The sequence below is a fragment of the Notolabrus celidotus genome, chromosome 23 (genome assembly GCF_009762535.1).
Source record: "Notolabrus celidotus isolate fNotCel1 chromosome 23, fNotCel1.pri, whole genome shotgun sequence".
Classification (NCBI taxonomy): domain Eukaryota; kingdom Metazoa; phylum Chordata; class Actinopteri; order Labriformes; family Labridae; genus Notolabrus; species Notolabrus celidotus.
Genome location: NC_048294.1, coordinates 13,128,583 through 13,145,299, shown reverse-complemented (window position 1 = coordinate 13,145,299; position 16,717 = coordinate 13,128,583). Strand labels below are relative to the sequence as shown.

Here is a 16,717-nt window from a genome sequence, read left to right as displayed (position 1 = left end):
CCATTGTCTTAAACCATGGTATACTTACAATATAGTGACTAGTCAAGTATGTACACGGGGCACATAGGGTGCAAATAAGTATCGTGTGAATACTTATAATAATACATGTCTTTCCCTTTTAATATAAAGACAGAAAGCCAAAAAAAGAGATTGTTGTATTAAGGCAAAAGCAGATGATAAATGTGAGAGAGCTTATCTGTTTGAAGGCAAAGACAAGAATAATATTGTGTCATCAGCGTACAAAAACGTTTACAGTCTTATTTTGCGGCAGTTACCGTAAAATGTGGTGTATGAGACACACTTTCAATTCCTACTTTGTCCTAGAAAGAGTTAGCTGCATCTTTTACACCTGTGTGATCAGTAACTAGCATCCAATGCAGATAGAGGTATTGTACTGTGTTATGGTGTTTTACCCTGAAGATGGCACGCCAAGAAGTAAGCAACTGTTGTACTGTGCAAAGCATGCTGGCAAAGCAAGGCGAACCAGTCTAGTGACTCCGCTTTTTAACAGATTTTCTCACTGGTTAAGTCATATATGTGCATTAATTGAAAACAATTATATACCATTAAGTAAATAAACCTTGTGGGGAGTTGGCTTAATTGGAAAAAGATTCCTTAAGTTAAGACAGCAAGTGACCAGTGGAGATTGGTGGCTTAGGTCTAAGCAAATTAGTGACACGGGTGGGTCTTTATCTCACAAATATCAAATTTACCGTTGGCTAGGTAGCAGGATTGCAAATGCTACATGTTGACAAACAGGTACCCAGAAACTGCACATTATATTCTGTATTTTCTATACAATGCATTTGCATACATTGTAAATAGAAAAGGTCCCAGAATAGATCCCTGAGGTACTCCTTAGGGCGTTTTTCAACTGCAGGAACTTTACCCCGGAACTAGGGAATTACCCCTGAACTACATGTGTTTCGACTGGAGGAACCAAGGTCTAAATTTAGTTGAGGGGTAGATAATCTCCCCCCGGAAATGCACCTGCTTGGGGGGTAGTACTTTTCAAAGGTCCTGGGACTTTCGGTTGAACGTAACGTTATTTGTGGAGTTCACACAGTTGTTGAAACACAGAGGGAGTTCCGGGGAATGCATAGTTTAGTTTTTTATTAAGATTTCAAAATATTATTTAATACTTTTTTATTCCTCCATACATCACTGGACTGATTTGCACAATCTACCCGGGACTTCAGCCCACGGTCGAAACGCAGACAACAATGGGGGGCACAGGAACCTTTTAGTTCAGGGTAAAGTAGTTCTGGGGGCTAAAAGACCTCAGAACTCTTGGTTGAAATGCACCTTTAGTTAACCAACCTTGAAGGCAAGTTTTTGTCACGTGCAACTTTTGTTTGAGTTCTATCACATGAATCTTGTTTTCCCACCTATGAGCAATCTCATCCAGAGCAATCCATGACGATCCGCTAAATGACATACAACACTCAACCTGAGAGAAGCCGAAAGAGTGGGCTTTCCATTATTATCCTCTATCAGTTCAACAATTCTTTTTTTATCCCTGTGTGAATTGTAAAGTTTTAAAGTTTACACAAATGTTCTGTTTATAGTTTGAATTTTTTCCACATCACACCCAAGACAGTATGAAGGGATTATCAGACACAAGTGCATTAGAGTAGATATGGCCAGACAGTGTCTTAATTGTGTTCTTAGCAGATCTGCTCCTGTCAGATATGTTGTTTTAATCACAGCCATGTGCCTCGTAGGACAGGGCTTTATCAGAACAGCTTCTTATCTACAAGCAAGGTGGCGGCTAATCTACTCCCAAATCTCGCTAAACCTGATTATGTCTCCCACTGTCAGAGAGATGGAGGAGGAGGAGGTAGGGGGAGGAGGTTGGAGGAGGAAGCCCATCATTTAATACTAAATCATGGCTATTTGGGTTATCTTTTCTTTTATATCATCAAATAAAGCCAGGTTCCTTCAGATTATGAAGCTATTTAACACTGTTAATCTAAAGGAAATATATTCAAGCTGTAGCTGCAAGCCTTCTGAAGAGTGTAAATCTGATCATTTTATTGCTGCAAACTCTGATACACAGACGTTAAAGAATCATCTCTTGGTCTGACTTTGACTTGGCAACATTTCAGCACCTGAAGTTTCGAGACTTTTTGAAATCACAGCACTCCGGTTACAACAAAATTTCCCTCTCTTTCAGCATGCCAAGCGTCTTGACCTTTGTGTGTTTACTTTCTCATCCGTCACTTCACACCCTTGTCATTAAGTGCCACACAGTAGCCTCCACTTCAGCGCTGACAGGTGAATGGCCACCAGTGATGGCCGTCAGGTCGGTCCGGTTTGCTCCTGTTTGATCAACAAATTCAACCATCTAAAGTCCTCTACGTGGAGGCAGGTCTGTTTACTGTTGCACTTTCATATCACTTAAACTCTGCTGTATTGTAACAGCAGAGTTAGGGAGTAAACAGATTGCTCCATGTGATGTTTTAGGCCTCAGCGGGTTAAACTTTGCTTTTAGTGGAGCTTTCAAGATTGTTTCTGTTGTTTTTTATTTTGATGCCAGGGGATGTTGCTATGCTTTTGGACTTTTCTGTATTTGATTACAGTGCCTGGGGCAAGTTATGCCTTTTCCAAGCATCCTTCATGAATTTGGAGACATGTTAATGGAGAGTTATGCTCCATAATAAAGCTTATGTGACATCCAACAAGGTGACATGCAGTTAAAAATCTGGTTCTACTTTGTTTATTTCTATTTCAAGAAACTCAAAACTGTGTTAGTGTAGTTTTAATATTAATCTAATTTAAAATCAAAATTTTCTCATATGACAGTCAATATGATATCCTGAGGTAAGATGTACCATATTTTTTGTGTATAATCCCATACATGCCAAATTGGGACTCATCCCTGGTCTTGGAATATCAGCATTTAGTCATGTCCCAAATGCTTTTAGGAACTCACCAGTTTTTAACCCAGCTATTAGCAGTCAACTCAAATAGCTGCTAGCCTACTGTGACCAGGGCGGGCTGCCTTTATCTTACCAAGCAGCAGTGGTGCAAATCATACCGTTGATTTGTGCTTTTCCAGTCCAGTAAAAAAATCGACGTATTGGATTGCAACCCATGCTGAGACGAAGGGAAACATCCATATTCCACTTATACACTCATTCACACACCTGTGCATCTGGAAGCAAGGGACAATAGATCTTCCTTCTTTTCCTTGCCTCTTCCTTGGATTCAGTAATCTGATATCTTCTGCCATCTTCTTCTTTCCTTTTCAATATTCCTCCTTTTTCTCTCTCCCCCCTCCCCTCACACCTTTACTGGTGGTCTGAGTCTGGTAGGTATCCATCAGGGGCCCTCACTTAGCCCGGCAATGCCTCAGCGCCAGTGAACAATGGTGGGCCAATGACAGCAAAGTTTGCTCATGAGTGCTTGGTATAAATGTGTGTGTTTGTAGGTGGGTTGTATGTGTGTCTGTGTGCAGCCATGTGTACCTGTTTTAATCATGCATATTACATCTGCATCAACAAGGGGGTATCTATACGGAAATGCTGGTTGGCTTTTAGATGCAGGCTCATTGTGTGTTGTAGTGTGCATTTAAGTGTTTTCTGTGCTAATTATTATGTGTGTTTGTGTGTGTAGGGAACATTAGTAGCTTGAAAGGCTCTGGTCAGGTGCCACTGAATGCAACCTTCACTGTCCAAACAAGTTAGGATTGAACCCTGAGAGTTCCTCATTCTGCACTTTACACCCTGGCTACACTCTCTGTTTGTTTCCTGTCAAAGAATGGGCTTTTATTTAACGATACACTTGCAGCGAGAGCTTTTGCAGCTCAACAATGCATAACTTAGTGGCAGATGAGCACAACCCCCTGTGAGGGATTTGGAGAATCAGATTTCTGAGCGTATGTTCTTTCAGTAAAAATGTGAGCAAGGAAATTAATGTGCCAACAACGTGGGAAAAAGTTTGATGGTACTCAATAATAGCAACTTTATACTGATCTTTGAGTGAATTTGTCAGGAGTTATCTATTGAATATTTCAGATTAACGACTATTCTGTCATGCAAGAGAGCAAAAAGCACATCTATTAATCCAAAATGACAGCAAGATTCTCACCCTCTTCACTCTCATACTCAAATAAGCAAACAATCAGACCTCCAAGGGGTTGTTTACAGGGTCTTGAGTTAAAGGATCTGTTGTCGTCCTTGTGGCAAAAGGTTCTAGATTGCTTTTGTTTGCTGAAAAGATTTGCTCCTCCTGTGAGGGTCTTAAGATGTCCTTAAAATTCTCCTTAAACTGTTAAATCTGGTGTAAGCTTTTAGTGTATTAAGAAATGGCAGCAAGAAAAAAAAATCAATGTCTTTTATACCTGCTGTTATCTCTTCCAATATGTTTTTTTTTACACTTGATAGAAAAAGCAACAGTGATAAAGTAACAGTTCAGCTTTCTATCACAAGGTTGCTAGCATGTCACACACCCAGCAGATGTGGACTAAAATTAAGAGTGAATTTGACAATGTGTTTCTAGCAACCCAGTAAATGTAAGACTCGTATTTACTCACCTTTTAGATAGGTTCTGGTCCCCACCACATCCCAGAAAAATAAACTAAATCTGGTTGTATAAATTTCTTGTCAATCTATCAATCAATCAATCAGACTTTATTTATAAAGCGCTTTTCATACAATGATATTGTAACACAAAGTGCTGTACAAAAAAAATAAAAACAAAAAGACCCCCCCATCCTAATCCCAACCCAGCCCGACCCTAAATCCTAAAGTGGAGAACACAATATATGCAACAATAATAATAAACAATGAAAATAAAATAAATAAATACAAATAACAATTAAGTTGCTGAATGAACTGAGGAAATGCTCTTATGATATCTTAATGAGGAAACACTGGAGGTAAAATAGCATGTTAAAACTCAACACAAGAGATTAAAATCACCAAAATAAAATGCATTTCTAAGATAATAAAACTCTAAAATATTGAACAAGGAAAAGAAAATAAGATGCTATAATTAAAATTAATAAATAGATAAAATAAATTACTAAGATAATAAAACACTAAAATATTAAACCAAGCACAATCTATCAGCTATTTGGTGAGCAGGCAGTATATGGCGAATATACATGAGTTTTGTAATAATAACACTGAAAGATATCAGGAGGCGAGAACAAAACAATTTGCTTAAAGACACGCATGTTGAACAAAAATTTGACAACCCGATGGTATTGGCAAACAACACGGAGTATATTTTTTAAAGACATTTTTGATATAACTCTCAACTCAATTGGAAGTCCCCGAACATTATCTTGGTGGTTAATGACTGACCAGTCAACAACAAAGACAAGAAGACGAGAAGAGGGAAGTTTTACTTAAAGCTACTCTGGCTAACTTATATTTTATGTCCATCTTGACAACCACTGTGGACATAGTTGTATTATATGTCTTGTCCCTTTACTCATTTATTTTTACTACTTGGTACATCTTTTCACGGTGAGATTTACCACTTACTGTGGATCTTCTGATTTGCGTTCTATGACTCACTTCATTTGGAAGTTGCAACAAGCATTCAAATAACCAAACTTGGTCTTCGTAGTCTAGTATTCTTTTTGTAGGTCATATAGAGGTGTTCCTCACTGGAGCTTTAAGGAGTATTTTAATTAATATATGCTGTCTTAACATGTTCAAAAGATGTACGTGCTAAATGTGTGTTATTACTACATTCCTTTGTTTACCTTATGTCTACGATTGTTAACTTTTTTACTTTTGCAATACCAGGTCAGAGTGAAACAATCTGAAACATATTCAGATTGCAGTAACCGTTGATAACTAAAGCACAAACAAGGAAAGGGGGAGGTGAAGCATAACGAAGGAGGTGATTGTGCTATCAGATGAGCGCAGAGCACACGGGGGAGACATCAGTGCTGTACATCTCTGTCAGAGTGTTATGGGAAAATATTCTGGGCTTTCAGTTTCAGACAATAACAGCTTGGAAATTGTTAAACATTGTCTCTGATAGTAACTGTAATCTGCAAACAGATCAGATGTGAGTTGCGGCTGAGATTAGAGGAAACATGAAACTGACAGGGAAACGGTAGTATGTGGAACACTGTGTGCATGACACAGATGACAATACCCTGTACATGTTTTACTCATTCAAATACAAAGGCCATTGTCTCTCTAAGTGTGTTATAAAAATGTAAACTGTATATTAAAATGTATTCTAAATAAGATTTTGGAATACCAATCTAACCTGCCCTGATGTCTTTACCCCCAGCATACCTGTGACCTGATGTTTCACATGTTTTCAATTCATTTCTCTGAACTGCTGAGACTTGATAGATCAGTTACTGTTGAGTAGAAAGATCACAATAGTTTCTTTATTTTTATCTTGTGTTAGTTATTCTAAGCATTCTCCAGCTATCCTTTATTCCCATAGAGCATGACGAGGCTAAACATTCGGATAGACAGAGGCTCACGATTGCACGTAGGTTTACGTACGAATCACTCACAAGCTCTTCAATTCCTTTGTAAAAGCAGCAAGTTGACATGTTGCAGCACTTTAGCTACTATTGATGACACTGCGCTCATGTCCTCAGTGTTAGTGTCTGGGAACAACTTTGGCTGCTGGCAAGGAGAAAAACAAGAATTAGGGACAGAAACATACAAGCATTATTATACCTATGTACATTCAAATGTGTGACAACTGCCTCTGTCCAGTTTCTGATCTAACACAGGGGTTCCCAAAATGGGGGTCGAAACCCAGGAGGGTCGCGGGACACTACTGGGGGGTCCTGAAATGTCCTCCACAATGTTTTTAGTACTCTAAAATTGCATATTTTACCCATTAATGTAAAAATATCTACAAAATATAAGTTGTATTTGAAAATACGTTTCTAAAATTAGTCTTCTGCCTTTCTTTGTTACCAAATGACTCCTAAGGTTAGGGTTATTTAACAGTTAATTAACTAAAGCATCAGTAGGGTTAAGAATATCGAGGGTCGAGGGCTGAAAATTTTGGGAACCAAGCCCATAGACTGTATAAAATATGGACGTAGTATCTGTGACGTCACCAAGCGGCAACCTCCGGTCTAAAAATATGAGTCAATGCGGAAGTGTTAAAAGCTGCAGTTCATTGAGGATCCGCTTGAGGCTGGCTCCGGAAGTACCGGAAGTCACAAACACATGAATGGGAAAAAGACGATCTTTACAGCAGAAATAAACATGTTTACAGCCTGGTACAAAAGATGAGTGTAGTCTGGATAGCTAATTTCTCGACGTCCTCTCACTGTGAGGGGGGTGAATTTTTTTCTAATTCGGCAATTTCAAAAGATATTGAGATTACCAGTCTTCCAATGAGAGGCACAGCTGCCTGTGGGAACACTGCAGCTGTTGGCTAGGAGGCTCAAAGCCCGCCTCTTTACGTCACACTGGCTCGACAGAAGCAATATGGCTGCCGCAGCCGATTGGTCTCAAAACAGCTCTTCAGAAACAGATGGGTGACGTCACGGATACTACGTCCATATTTTTTACAGTCTATGGACGTCACCCATCTGTTCCTGAGCGCTGTATTAAAGCCAATCGACAGCAGCAGCCATATTGGAAATGCGGAACTCAACCAGGCAGAGCGTGACATAAAGGGGCGGAGTTTGAGCCTCTTAGCCAACAGCTATGTGTTCCTGTCCGGGAGTCAAGTCAGTCATGTCCTTATTTGGGCAAAAACTCGTAATCTTAATATCTTCTGAACTGTTGCGTTACAAAAAATTCACCCCCGTACAGTGTGTGCCGATAGAGAGATTAGCTACGTAGAGCCAAGCTGTTTTTGAATCAGGCTGTAAACATGTTTATTAATGCTGCAACGATCGTCTTTTTTCCCATTCATGTCCATGTGGTTTCCGGTGTTTCTGCAGCCAGCCTCAAGCGGATTCTCGATGTATTGTAATTTGTAACACTTCCGCATGGGCTTCATCGTTTCAGACCGGAGGTTGCCACTTGACCCAGACACTGTCAACATTATATTACTCATATTCACTTTTTTATAATTAACCTTTACGTAGGGATAAGGTACAGTTTGAGGCATTTACATCTGAAAACTTCTATGTCTCAAGAGTCATTTCTTTCTTACTTAATTTTATTCTAGTATATGGGAAAAGCTTTGAAGCTGCATAGGACCTTCCTGCAGGCAAATGAAATTGTACAAGAAAATACAACAGAAGATTCAAATTAATATTATATTGAAGGTCCACACATTTTCAATACATTTTCCATGATGTGTCTGTTCAAAATTTTAAGAAGAGAGCAGGATTCCCTGTTGTTTGACATGGACTCCATGTTTTTGTAAAACACTCTGACAGTCTTCCTTGTTTGGAAAGAAAATCATACTGCATGACATGAAGAAAAATGAAGATTTGTATTCCACGAAAGATTTTTCTTCCTTTAGATTTAGTTCTGTTGGCACCAAACCATGGCAACATGCATCTACAAGGACTGACACCTGGATATGGTTCAAAGTCTCCGGGGAACCGCAGCCAGTCAGGTACAGAGTGAGTGAACAGATAACAATACACACTGCAGTCTATTCAGAACTATGGACTGCAAAATGCTGGCTGCATGCAGATTAAACTCAGATAAAGGGTAAATACAAAATAAAGCGCTGACCACAGGTGTGAACAAAGCACCATTTCCAAAAACATTTACAAATGGGGGATGCTGTGGATCTTTGGGGAACTTTTGAAGATCTTACTACCTTGCATCTACAAAAACCAAAGATAAATGGGATCTTTTATCAGTTTAGATGTTGTATAATTGTACAACTGAAGTCCCAGCATCAATGCGGGTCTCATATTCTAAGAACTGCAACCTTGAGTTCACAAGCTTTGGGGTATTTATCTGATCATGAAGTCCTGAATTGCAAACACAGCTTATCATGGCCATCGTTCCCATTTTGGTTAAGATCCTCTTTGAGAAGCTTTAGAGAGTGTGAGAAAATAGGGCTTCTCATTTGAAGATCTACAGTTGTTTACAAATGTAAAATAAAAAGCTTTGATAGAAGGCACTTTTATGGGATTACAATATCTGTGAAGTCGATCCAGGAGAGCTTAGTGGTGTAATGTGTTAATCAGAGTTAAGCAAGGTGAAATAATCAAAGGTAGCCTGCTTCAAAAATTCAGTCATGGACACCAGTGAAACAAATGAGTAATTATTTGTATGAGGCTGGTGAGAATGTTCAGTGTGTAACAGGAAGGATAAGGACATTGTGCATTTAACAATCCTCTTTTAAAACAAATCTGCTTTGTATCGGGACTGTGTCCCAACAGCAATACAAGGGTTTTTCTTTATTTGAGCTGTGCTCCATTCAGCCAGTCTGATTTTAGTTTGAGAGTGCAGAATTACGTCAAGCCTTTAGTGTGCAAGCACATTTTCAAGTGTACAAATTTACTGAAGGTAACAATAATGTACAAAGAGGTGTTGTCTGCAAAAAATGTAACATTTAGCCAATTAACCAACTTATCGACACTGTCCAAAAGAAGAATGAAAAATGTATGCGTTCAGGGGGGCAGTTGGGGAAGTCAGTGTAGTAGTCAGTGTAGTGGTCAACGTACAGTTTGTTATGTAACCTGCAATGTCATTTGCCATAAATTGTACCGACTACTGACTTATTATTCCCAGATCTGATCTTAACCTTTACCATATCCAATAGTTTTTTTTAATCATGTAAGCTTTCATGATATTAACTAAGATAAGAGATAAGAAAAGATAAGATACTCCATCATTCGTCCCACAACGGGGAAATTTATGGAGTTACAGCAGCAAACAAGAAGGTGTACAGTACAGGAATTTCAACAAGAAAATATATAGAAAAAAAATATTCATCAGAGACGACAGCTTGGCCATAATTCTCCTGTCAGCCACCACCTCCACAGGGTCCAGGACTGAGCTGGCCTTCTTCACCAGTTAGTTCAGTCTTGCTCTCTTGTATCCTGTCCGCTCACAGCAGGTGAAATCCTTCCAATGTGGCATTCGTGTCCGGTGTTAGCTCTGTTAGCATGATGCTACTCTGCCAGTATTCCCTCTGGTGCTGGGTTAGCTCGTCCACCTTATCGTAGATAGATATTACATTCCCCATAACGGTGGGTGGAAGGACGGGTCGTTGTCGTCTTTTAGCTTGCACCTCAACACCAGCACGTCGTCCTTGCCTCCTTCTCCTCAGCTCGCAGGGAACATCGGGCCTAGCATCGTTTAGCATCAACATGCTACGGGCTGCTAACAGCTGATCTCGTATGTAAACAGGATCTCCGGACACACACAGGAACAAAAATAGTAAAAACACCACTGCAAACGTAGCCAGTTTGGTGTCCATGGCCAACAAATGAGTCATTAAAAGACATGACAGGCTCCAGATACAAAGATAACTAAACAGAAAAAAGTTGAAAAAAGAACAACGAAGAGAGAGCTGTTGCAACAAGCAGCCACTCGAGCGGCGCTAAGCGTCGGTCACAAAAGCCTTTGGTTAGTTTTCTATTTGTGTGTCATTTGTGTGTTCTTGGGAGTTGTTGTCACATGAGGACTTGTTGATTTCAGCCTACAGTGTCCTTTATTAGCATGCGTAATGTTTTTTATCATTAAGTTTAGTGTTTCATAGAAGTAGCCTACTGAAGGTTAAAGTCTTTTTAATCTGTACTTAGATGAGCATGTGTAGGAAACTATTTGATATTAAACATCAGCACAATATATATTTGACAAGTTTTCCACTACTTTTTTTGAACAAATTTCAACAAGAGATAGTTACAACCCTGTCACATAACATGGCTCTCCTCAACATGAAAAACAAGCTAGGTCACAACACGGTCATATTCGTGTCAGGGCTTCTAATTTTGGGATCAGGGCTTAATGAGAGGACAAGAAAACAACCTGCTGGTGAGAACAAGGGGGACGGCCCCAGAGACGAGGCGTACGAGAAAAGGATACAAAGGACAGCTTAGAGGACCTCTGATGTCACCCAAGCACCAGCAGAGAGCCTCATTGAAACTCAAGTGCCTCCGCTGTTTTTGCTTTTGTCCGGTTCTCGCCAGGCCTGTCCCTCTCCTATAATAATGAGCCCTTTGACAAGTGATTAACTTGGTAGTGGCTTTTATTGTATTTTCTTTCACAAGTGTTTGTTTTAATTGCAGTTCATCACCTTTTAAGTAGCTTTTTTACATGAATACCTGGGAAAAAATACTCAAAACAAAGTTGTGGGAACGTGAGTGCTTGACTTCAGTGAGGGTTTAAATATTTAACTTGAAATTATGGTTTGACAGGGGAAAAAGTAGACGTAAATCTCAAGGTTTTTGTTAAACCGACTTGGTTCACAGACTTCTTCAGTTGATGGGTATTTCTGAACTTTGATCTCGAAAGTATGAAAGACAATGAAAAAAGATTAAACACATTTTTGGGGGGTAACACCTGCTAATGAGAGTGAAATAAAGTTAATGATAATAATTATAATACATTGTATTTGTTACACACTTTACATTCAGAAACAAATCCCAAAGTGCTACATGACACATTAATGAAACAAGCAAAGGTGAAAACAGGGTTAAGAACAGACAATAAATTGCAGGCACTTGGTAAAAACAGTGTAGAAAAATGAAACAGATAAAAAATAGGGGAATGCCCTCCCAAAGAGAGAGGTAGTTAGGAAATATTAGGATAACAATCTGACCAAAAGACCTCCATAAAAGTTTTTTTAACATCTTTTTTTATTTGAACACCAACCTATCTCACGCCACTTAGAGGAGTTACTTAAATTACCCGTTATCTAATAAGCCAGTTAAGCTAATAAATTAACATGGGTTTCCCCTTTTCCCCAATGAAAGGAGGGCTTAGTTTTTCCTCTGGAAATTCAACAAATGTGTCTTCCTTTCCTCCAAGATGTGGCTTTGATCCTCTCAAGTATGCAGGGGGTACAGTAGTCCCCCTCAGGGATAACTCCCCCCGATGGGAGAATTGTTTTTACCCCAGCTGTGATTTGCTTGTGCTGCAACATCTAATTCCAAATACTATTTTGTCAAATCAATGCCCGGACTTTGTCCTATTAAGGCCAGCTTGGTTTCCTTTAGCAAGCAGGGTGCTTTGACCCCCTGATGAGGAAGACAAGCTGAGGTTGCCATTCACAATAAAACAACACACCACTCCACAACAGCATGACACTTCCTCGACCAGCAAATGAGATGAAAGGTTTAAACCGTGAAAATAGTGGTTGGAAAAGCTTCTGAAGGCCTGCTACCCTGCTAGCATGGAATAAAGATAGGCAGTCCACCTGCGACAAAAGAGGAACACAATGGGGAAAAACATCAAAGAGTGATTTTGTCAGGGAAAATACACCTATTTGTTGAAAGATACCCACTGAGAAAAATGCAGGTGGATTTTCAGGTAATAGCACATTGTGGTTAAAGGCAACAGTTTATTTGTGTTTCTGACTTTCCTTACTGCTACACCTTTCATTAAAGTGTTAAACACACTCACCTCTTAGGGGATGGTGCCTGCTTTTGATCTGCTCTGAGTTATGAAATGGTGACTAATGGATACATTTTAAAGATAAAATCACAAGGTACATTCTGTCATAAGTTCATAGATGATATAAAGTATATACCTGTGATTTTATGTTTTTTATTCTGATACTGTTATTCATAATACTACACTGTTAATATATTGTGTATTTCAATGAACTCTCAAAGAACTGTGACTTTTTATTTTTATTTTCAAATAAGAACAGAATAGTCATGTTTAGGTTAGACTATATGATTTACCATATTATGAACTGCATGTTGCATTAATCCACATACAAGTAAGGAGTTTTTTCCACTGCAGGAACTTCACCCCTGTTCGAGGGACTTTACCTGCAAACTACGTGCGTTTCGACCGGAGGAACCAGGGTCCAAATTTAGTTCAGGGGCAGATCATCTCCCCCGTGAAAAGCCCCTGCTTGGGAGGTAGTGCTTTTCAAAGGTCCTGGGACTTTCGGTTGAACGTAACAGTGTTTGTGGAGTTAACACAGTTGTTGAAACACAGAGGGAGTTCCTGGGAATGCATACTACTTTAGTTTTTTATTAAGATTTCAAAATATTATTTAGTATAATTTTTTTCTCCATACTTCACCTGCCTGATTTGCACAATCTACCCGGGACTTCAGCCCGCGGTCGAAATGCAGTCAACAATGGGGGCACAGGGACCTTTTAGTTCCGGGGAACATAGTTCTGGGGGCTTAAAGACCCCAGAACTCTTGGTCGAATTGCACCTGTAGATTAAATGTTTAGTTTACTATTCAGATCTAGTGAGTGTGACATCTGCATGTGTCTAACTGTATGTGTTTTCCTAGATTAAGGTAATTCTGACCACAGCAGAGTTTTTATTCACTGTCCGTAGGTGGATTTACTTGACTATGTACTATATGATCCTTGTAAACAACAAAAGACAAGTTTAGCTCAGACCTCATTTAACTAATGAACAATGTTTTTGTGGTATTTTGAGTAAATTGTGTAGCTGAAAGTCAGGAAAACAGAAAGGATGCTTAATTGAAGGTCAGTCAAATAACGATAAATGCAAGAATATGCATTTAAAAAGCTAGAAATTATTTCAAAATTGAACGTTTTTATGTTATATTCATGACTGAAAGTTATGATGATACTTGATGATTGTGATTTATTTATTTCATTTTTTTATTTATTGTATTTCAATTAGACCAAATGTATGATAGTCCATGCGCACACACTGAATATTTTAGGTTGTATCGTGATTTCAGTCCTAATATGTTGAAATTTGTTGATCAAATTTCAAACCCAAATTCTTTGTAAAGTAAATAGACCAAAAATATGATAAAAACTGCTTGTAGTAGAAATTCAAGCTCATAAATACTTCTTGCAATTAAAAAAATGTTCATTTAAAATTTCTTCTCATCAAAGGATAATGTGAGCGCAGTTCATGATAAGTATTTGGAAATTATACACTGAGTTTCAGATGAAGTTTGCAAGACTTATATAAGCCATTTAGTTTTTGCATTTCCAGTACCAAAAACTAATATTGATCCAGTAATATTGATATGTTTAGAGAGATGTTGTCATTTGGTTCCATTATGTTTAATCAGCCCAGAAAAAGCAATTCCTCCTTGTTATTTAAGTGAGGAACACAAACATGCCATTCTCATGATCTCATTGTGAAATTCCACAAATTTTAGGGGTCTCTTGGAGCCTCATGTAATCAGATTTTGCCATGCACATGAGTGTTTATTAAATGGGCTGCAGTGAAGTGTGGGAGTCAGAGTGCAGCACATTCCCCACTTTAAGCAGTGTATAGGAGTGTCAATGAAGGCATGTGAAAACAACAATAAAACAATGATAATCACAAATACGAACCACATTTGAATCGTGATAAGAGTTTTATGCTCAAACTGCAGCGAGATATTCATTTTTTTCTCTGTTCCTGAGTATTTGGCTCCATGAATCCGCAGCTTTAGCGTCCTGTGAATAAACTGCTTAACACAGATGAACAGTAATTGCCGTCGATCTTAATATTTGCGATGTCATGACTTGGCGCGAAGCGTACAAATGGGAAAATTTGATTTTGAGTTTGCAAGCGACACATGCTCAAGAGAATCTAATCTCATGAATAATTCATGCTTTTGAGAATAATGATGGGGGATAAAACTTTGTGTGAGTAATTGCACAAGTAGACTCATCACCATAAGGAGTCTCTCTCTCTTTGCATGTGTGTGTGTGTGTTTGTGTGTGTGTGTGTGTGTGTGTGTGTGTGTGTGTAGTGAGGGCTTCATGTTTTTTCCATCAAATTCTGTTAAAATTACACTGCTGCACAATAAGGATAATAAGCAAATCACTCACTACCACTTTTTGCTCCATATCCAAGCAACAACTGACTCATGCTGCTTTGACAGCTATTGTGAGCACATCTTGAAATGTGAGAGAAGTTGTTCCACAGCGTTTTATACGTGGGTGAGATTTTATTCACATTCTCAGCTCCCAGCATGCCAGCATTCATCCCCCTGACTGTGCTCTTTGGTCAACCCTCTGGCCTAGGTCACCATACACTCCTCTGAGCTTCCATTCAGGCGCTCCATTTTCTAGGTGATTGACTCTGAAGAAACCTTAGGTTGTAATCCCCAAATGTTTCCCCTGTCTTTGAGGAGGAGTCGCCATTGTTGAGACCCAGGGAGACCTGCCCGCTTGTATGCCTGTCATGCTGTGTGTTAAGAGGGGTGGGAGGGTTAGGATTTTAACAGGTGGAGAGATACCTTAGGAGCAGGACAGTCCAGATGTGCAGAGCCTGTCACCTTTAATACTTTATTGAAGGGTTGATACTTTTGCTTATTCAATCAAAAGTGTAATATGTATTTAAACTATAACACGAAGAAAGAGGAGATAAATTATAAAGCCATGCTAACAGCTCTGGGACTGCATAATGAGTTTATGCAGTCCCAGGAATCATCTGCAAATGCAAGTGAGTAGTGACTCAACAAAAATTTGACATTGCAAAGTCACTACTTAAGTCAAGCAGCTGCTTTTACATCAATGTCTTTGGTCCCTAGGCTTTGGCCCTCTTATATGAAATCTATGGTGGCTGATAACAACCAGACAGACGACAGCCTTATTTATTTTAGCTGCCATTCTCAGACACCAAAACAACAAGTCCTGCTGCACCAGAAACATAAAGACTGACTGTTACCTAGTGCTAATGTTTCGGGATCATTGTAATTTAGAAACCAAAACTTACTGTGTGTTATGACTCTAATGCTCTACCGCATTGCTGTTCCCCTTCAGAGAGTCCCCTATCCATGTTATCCATCCAGAATCAAGCATTTGTACCCTACATCAAAAAATACTAATATCACGTTTCATGGATTCAAGACCAAGGACCAACAGTATGACTGAACAGAAAACATATATCTCCATCCAAAGTCCCATTTTTAGTCTTTTTGTATTAGTATTTGATGCAGTAGAATAGTAAACTGCTTAACAACTTTATTTGCATTACTTAGACAGTTAAGTACTGCTGCTGCTGCCTGCAGTGGATTCTGTACTAAAAAATAAAGAATATTCAACACAGCCTCTCTGTTAGTTTTGGCAACCCATCAAAATTAATTCATCTCCTTAATGAGCTCCCATCCCCGCTTTATCTTTGAAGAAATGAGAAATGCCATGAGCAATGGTGGCGACTCCATCATCCTTCATTTGGATTGGCTGCAGATAAGGACCACCACCCACATTAGCACACAGGTCATTATTTGGATTTCTGCAAGCAGGTGGTGATGGAAGCAGGAGGGTCCGTGATCAGACTCTAGAGTATCTCCTGATAAACATCAGGGGCCTTGGAGACACACTGACACCAGCCCCTGCAATGCTCACTAGGAGCCCCCATATCTCTCCCCAGCCATGCAGTTATTACACACAGTATGCTGTCGGAAAATATGGGATTGATATATAGGCCGAGGGGGACACGGTGGAAACACTGTACTTTTCTCTGGGTTATGGCTTCTAGCCATATGGGAATAAAGTGCCTCCTGTCAGATATGATGAACAGCATTGATGGGGGGAAACAGAAACATTCCAACCTTATAGATATCCACTGAAAAAATAGATATTGAGCTCATTTATAAAATGACATTCATTATACAAAGCTTTTGTAGGGACAGCTGCATGATCTGTCCTTTACTGCCAAGCCAATGGTATCTATAATAAAAA

The 16,717-nt window shown here is 39.2% G+C and overlaps 1 protein-coding gene across 1 annotated transcript in view; it reads left to right on the top strand.

The window, feature by feature from the left end:
- The window catches only part of LOC117807548 (fatty acid-binding protein, intestinal-like), a 45,220-nt gene that overhangs the window by 13,744 nt on the left and 14,759 nt on the right, over window positions 1-16,717 (top strand). The gene's annotated exons all lie outside the window — the stretch shown is intronic.